Genomic DNA, 6,797 nt, shown 5'->3' with positions numbered 1-6,797 from the left:
GTGCAGGCCTGTGCCACCCAGCTGTCACCCGGGGGTTTGCAGGGCTCAGAGAGGCACTGGCAGCAGAGAGGCTCTGGAAGCTGTCCAGGGTGCTAGCAGCTGGGTAATGCCCATATCACAGAGACCCCACGGTAACAACAGAAGGGAGTGGCATCTTCAAATCTCAAAGTTGGGAGGAATCCCAGAGGCCCCACCAAATGCATGCATAACTCCTACTTTCTAGTACAGTGGTCACCAACATTTGCTTCCATACCACAACGGTTCACTATTGCTTGTGGTGAAAAAGTCAGTGTTAGTCCCGCAGTCGTGTCCAACTCTTTGTGACCCCGTGAACTAGCCCATCAGGCAACTATGTCCTTGGAATTTTCTAACTAAGAATACTGGAGTGGGTAGCCGTTCCCTTCTCCAGGGGATCTTCCCGACCCAGGGATTGAACCTGGGTCTCCTGTGTTGCAGGCAAATTGTTTACCATCTGAGCCACCAGGGAAGCCCATCTCTTGTGGTAGTTTTTCTCATTTATGTACATCTCTGATTGTTAGTTCTCTCTTAAATTAAGGAAAATCTGCTTCCCTGAAATGTCCACCTCCTGGTTCTAGTTCTCCTTTCTGGTAGCATACAAACAAGCCTCCTAATATGTACTAGTCTTCTAGACATTTGGAATCAGTTCCCCATCTCCTCTGAGCCTTTTCGTCACCAGACCAACAGCTCTAGCTCCTTCTACTGTGTCTTGATGATCTGAACTCTCTCTACCACCCTCACAATTCTTCTCTTGACTTTTTTTTTCTAGAAATAAAACAAAATAACTCAGGTACCCCACAGTCAGAAAAACAAAAACAAGTTTTAGTTCATTTGTGTTCCCTATCCACACTTCAGCTATGTTCTGACACTTTTTAATATATTTGGTCTCATAGCACTTGGGGTATGCTACTGTTTTCAGATCATGTGGTGGATTAAAATGGCCACAAGTTCTTTGCTGCTCTTCCTACCAAGAGATGGAGTCTAATTCTCTACCCCTTGAATCTGGGCTGGCCTTTTGATTGGCTTTGCCCAATTGAAAATAGCAGAGGTTATGTATGACTTGTAAGCAAGTCTCAAGAGACCTAGCAGCTCCTACTTTGGTTCTCTTGGGATTTTGGCCTGAAACCACTATGCTGAGAAGTCCAGGATATGAAGAGCCAGTGGAGAGAGAGGCCCATTTCTTTCAAACATTCCAGCTATTGCATCCAAGGCCCCAGACACACAAGTGAGGTCATTCTGTTCCATCAAGTCCAGAATGCAGCTGCATGAGTGGGGTCAGGCGAGACCAACATAAGAACTGCCCTTTAAACTCACAGAATGGATAAATAATTAATTGTTGATGTTTTGAAAATGTTGCTCCATCGTGTCCAACCATTTGCAACCCCATGGACTTTAGTCCTCCAGTCTCCTCTGTCATGGGGATTTCTGATGTTTTAAGCTACTAAATTTTGAAAGGTTTATTATGCAGCAATAGATAACTGATATGTTTACAGAAGAAATCATTGAGTGCTTTTGCTTTCCACTTACCCAAAGAGTCGTCCCCTTTGCAGTAGTGAAATATTTACCTACCAACCTTCTCCCCCTGCCCTGGGAGGAGAAAGTCCAGCTATCCTGTTGTGCCAATCAGCTATATCACTGCTAAGAATGCATGCCCAGCATGGGAATAAGCTGCTCAAGCCAGGAAACTAGACCCCTATTTAAGTGACAATTGTCATAGAAAAACAGGATGTCTGAAACTGACACCGGGAATAGTGTGTTCTTCAGTGGCTGGTATCTTACTGCCTGATACTGGGAGGAAGTTACAAGCCAAAGGGAAACACAATGGCTGATGAAAGAGGTCAGGTGGTGGACTGTCTATGGAGGCAAGAGAGGAACAAAATACTAACATCCATTGCCAAGAAGTTCCTTCTGTTTTCAATGTCTCTTCTTGGATCTTTGGATTTCTAGGGGCATGCATGTGTGCTAAGCTGTTTCGGTCATGTCCGACTCTGTGACGCGGTGGATGGTAGCCCACCAGGCTCCTCTATCCATGGGATTCTCCAGGCAAGAATATTGGAGTGGGTAGCCATTCCCTTCTCCAGGGGATCTTCCCGATCCACAGATGGAAACTGTGGATTTCCAGGTAGTAAGACATTAACAGAACTACAGAAATAAATTCATTCCAACAAACCATTGTGAGCATCTATTAAGTGCCACACACTGGGCATGGGGAGGCAACAAAAAGGAATACAACTTCTGCTCTCCAGGAGGTCAGTTCAGAGTGGTTCAATTCCAGAAGCCTTGGTTGCAAGTAGCAAGGTGTGTGTATATGTCAAGGAATCTGCTGCCGCTGTGATGTTTTAGCTCTGGAATGAGCAATTTCTCCATGAAGCCCTGGTTCACCAATAAGATATACTAGTGGCCAATAATCGCATAAAAAAGATGCTCCAGAACATTAATCATCAGGAAATTCATATTAAAACCACAATGACATACCATTATACTCACTAGAATGACTAAAATTAAGAGAAGGACAATAACATCATTGACAAAGATGTGGATGACTAAAATGCTCATATATTGCTATTGGAACCACTTTGGGGGAAATTGGCAGTTTTTTAAATAAATCTGTATTGTAAAGTTTTATATTTACCATGTGACCTAGAAACTTTACTTGCATGTATTAGCCTAAGAGAAATGAGAATCTACATCCACGCAAAGACTTGTATATGAATTTTCATAGTCACTTTATTCATAATAGTAAAAAACCTGGAAACAATGCAGATCCATCACTGGATGACTGGATCAAGAAATTGTGGTATACCCATATAGTGGACCACTATTCTGTAATAAATAGAAATGAACTGTGATACACATGACAACAAAGACTAATCTCAAAAAACCTTGAATCAAAGAAGCCAGACACAAGGAATATACACAGACACAAAGGAATATTCCAGTATTTTGCAGTTGTAACTTACCCATATGCTGTAATAAATAACCCCATGCCTATGTAGTTTTGTATTGGTCGAGGTGTCTTTTGAGCTTAAGTTCTTAGAAATGGGATTTCTGGCTCACAAGGTACGTGATAGGTATTACCAACTTCCTCTCCACAGGGCTGCACTCATTCGTATTATTACCTGCAATATATGAGAGTCCTTGTATCATCACCACCTTGCCAACCATATATGTTGCTACACTTTTGAATTTTTGCTAATCTGATGGGTACGGAATGGCTTTTCACTGTAGTTTCAATTTGTATGTCTCTTACAGTGAGTGAAATTGAACTTCTTTTCATGTAAATGTGTGGTGCAGACTTTTGCCCTCCACCCTATAAAATCTTTCATTTGTAGGGCCCCTTCTTGTCTGACCAAGTCTTAGCATCTTATTTCAAGTCACTGAGAGAAAATCTGATTGGCTTACCTATCTGTGATTTGGTTGCTACCCCAGGTGCATTCAGCTCTGATCAGCTGTCTGTTCGTATCCTACATGAGGGGCCTGATGGGAATTCTAAGAAGGCAGCGAGTGGTCATTGTATGTAAGACATTGGGTGAATATCAGTACTGAAAATGGGTGTTGCAGCCCAGATGACCCTTTCTGCTAAAGCTGATGCAGTCTGACAATTCAGTACATATTTTTCACAGAGTACCTGCCGTGTGTAACTGCTGATCTAGGCACCATGAAGGAGGCCATTTTTTGTATTAAAAACGTATTATGGAGAATTTCAAGCAAAAATAAAAGTAGAGAAAATATATAATAGAACTCCACGTACCCATCACCCAACTATAGCTATTAACTCATTTGTATTTTTTCACCTATACACCCCTCCCCCATGGCTTTATGTTATTTAATCTGTAAATATTTCAACTTGAATCGCCAAAAGATAAGAACTCCTAACCAAGGACATAACCATAATATCATTATTGAACCTTAAAAATTAACAATAATTGCTTCATATCAAATATTCACTCATTTCAGGTTTGCATGTTTGGTTATTTTCATAGTTTGTTTAAATCAAGATCTAAATAAGGTCCACATATTGCAAGTGATTGATGCACCTTTTGAGTTTTTTGTAATCTATAAGTTTTTCCCTTTTGTCTTTCTGTCTTTTCCTTTCAACTTACATATTGAAGAAACCAGGTCATTTGTCCTTTAGAGATTCCCACCTATGGTATTATTTAAAATATTCCCCCCTCCTCTATATTTCTTTTAAATTCAGATTTTATTTTTCCATCTATACCTCAAGGCATGTGGGATCTTAGTTCCCTGGCTAGGGATCAAACCCATGCCTCCTGCAATGGAAGTTTGAAATCTTAACTGGACTGCCAGGGAAGTCCCTGGATTATCTGTTTTTGCAAGACCTTGTCAGACAGATACAAGATGTACGGTTGTTGACAGTTTGAAGAAGGTGAGGAGGCTGTGTCTGGCTCCCACGCTTACAGCCATCGCAGTATGTTGAGTTTCTCAGAGATGGCGCCAGGGCAAATGAGAGCTGGGTAGCACTGGGTGACCCTGTGCATGGCTGAGGAAAAATAATTAAACGTGGGCCAAGGAGATCCTAAGAAGCCAAGAGAAAAATGTCATCATATGCATTTTCTGGGCAAACTTGCTTGGAGGAGCACAAGAAGAAGCACCCAGATGCTCAGTCAACGTCTCAGAGTTTTCTAAGAAGTATGCAGAGAGGTGGAGGACCACGTTTGCTCTAGAGAAAGGGACATTCATAGACATGGCAAAGGCAGACGAGGCCCGTCATGAAGAAATTAAAATGTATATCCCTCCTAAAGAGGAAACCAAAAAGTTCAAATATCCCAATGCACCCAAGAGGCCTCCTTTGCCCTTTTCCTGGCTTTGTTCTGAATATTGTCCAAAAATCAAAGGAGAACACCCTGGCCTTTTCACTGGTAAAGCTGCAAAGAAGCTGAGAGAGATGTGGACTAACACTGCAGCGGATGACAAGCAGCCTTGTGAGAAGAAGACTGCTCAGCTGGAGGAAAAGTAGGAAAAGAGTATTACTGCATGCCTGGCTAAAGGGGAACCTGATGCAGCAACAGTGAGCACATTTACTAAATTTGGAACAACATGGAAGATTAGCATGGCCCTGCACAAGGATGATATGCAAGTTCATGAAGCTTCCATATTTTTATAGATTATAAGGTAAAGTCAAGCACTTAGTCTGCTGATACTTTTTAAGTTGACCTGTCTTTTATATACTTAGAAATATCTCTTAATAGTAGACTTCCCTGGTGGCTTGGGGTTGCAAAGAGTCAGACATGACTGAGTGACTATCGTGATCCAGCAACCCAAGGAGACATCAAGGCTGAAAAAAGTGAGAATAAGAAGGAATATGATGAGAACCCATGAGCCGCAACTACTGAGTCCCCTGAGCCTAGAGCCCTGCAACAAGAGAAGCTACCATAATGAGAAGCCTGTGTACTGCAACTAGAGAATAGCCCCCACTCACCACAAATAGAGAAAAGCCTGCATCAATGAAGACCCAGTGCAGCCAGAAATAAATAAATCAACATTTATTTTAAAAAGAAAATGAAGAGGAAGAAGATGATAAGTTGCTTCTAGCCCAGTTTCTTTTCTCTTGTCTGTAAAGAATTTAATCCCCCCACCAAAAAAAAGAATTTAACCCCTGTGTGGACAGCTCACTCCTTTCAAAGAAAAAAACTGAAATGTAAGACTGTGTAAGATTTGTCTTTAAACTGCAGTGTCTTTTTTTATGTAGTTAACACACTACCAAATGTGTCTTTAGATGGCCCTGTCCCCGTGGTATTTTCAACAACTACTAACCCTGCCTGGTACAATATAGGGGTTGCAAATTTGCCTGGAAATTTAAAGCATGTTCTTGTTGGTGCATAGCACAAGTTAGTTATATATGGGAATGGAAGTTTTTTTCATCTTCAGTTGTCGCTGATGAAGCTTATATGAAATAATTCTTATTCTGTTAACTGAACACCACCCTGTAATTGCAAAAAAAGAAAAAAAGTTGCAGCTGTTTTGTTGACATTCTGAATGCTTCTAAACACATACAACTTTTTATTAGTATTGTTGTCCTTTTCATAGGTCTGAAAATTTTCTCCTTGAGCAGAAGCTAGTCTTTTCCTTTTGCACATTTTGGATCACATGAATTATTACAGTGTTTATCTTTCATATAGTTAGCTGATAATAAGCTTTTGTCACATACCTTGCATACTCACGATGAGGGTAATAAAAGTTGAATTGAGACAGTTTTCCTTCATAACTGAGGCTCAAATCTTGATCAGTTGATATCGAGTTCACAGAACCCAGTTACACGATAACCCTATATGCAAAACAGAAAAAGAGACACAGAAGTACAGAACAGACTTTTGAACTCTGTGGGAGAAGGTGAGGGTGGGATGTTTCGAAAGAACAGCATGTATATTATCTATGGTGAAACAGATCACCAGCCCAGGTGGGATGCATGAGTCAAGTGCTCGGGCCTGGTGCACCAGGAAGACCCAGAGGAATCGGGTGGAGAGGGAGGTGGGAGGGGGGATCGGGATGGGGAATACGTGTAACTCCATGGCTGATTCATATCAATGTATGACAAAACCCACTGAAAAAAAAATAATTAAAAAAAAAAAAAGAACCCAGTTACATTTACAAAGTGAAGACTAACCCGTCTACTCACAGCATGGGATTATTGGAATCAAGCATTTTGAAAGTCTGTCCCTGAGGGACTAGTAAAACAGTCCATGCACTGGGTAGTTATATTTGCAGCTCCCTCGTTAAAAACCTGAGAATGTAGCCCCAGAAGTGTGAGCTTAAAATAC

At 41.2% G+C, this 6,797-nt stretch overlaps 2 pseudogenes; both read left to right on the top strand.

Annotated features, from left to right (window-relative positions):
• Window positions 1-4,533: 4,533 nt before the first annotated feature.
• On the top strand, window positions 4,534-5,597 carry LOC136167528 (high mobility group protein B1 pseudogene; annotated as a pseudogene).
• LOC136168062 (U6 spliceosomal RNA) lies at window positions 5,048-5,140 on the top strand (annotated as a pseudogene).
• Window positions 5,598-6,797: the final 1,200 nt, after the last annotated feature.

Source organism: Muntiacus reevesi, chromosome 4, assembly GCF_963930625.1.
Source record: "Muntiacus reevesi chromosome 4, mMunRee1.1, whole genome shotgun sequence".
In the NCBI taxonomy this organism is placed as follows: Eukaryota; Metazoa; Chordata; class Mammalia; order Artiodactyla; family Cervidae; genus Muntiacus; species Muntiacus reevesi.
The sequence above is the reverse complement of the archived record's forward strand: the minus strand, read 5'-3'. Positions and strand labels throughout refer to the sequence as shown.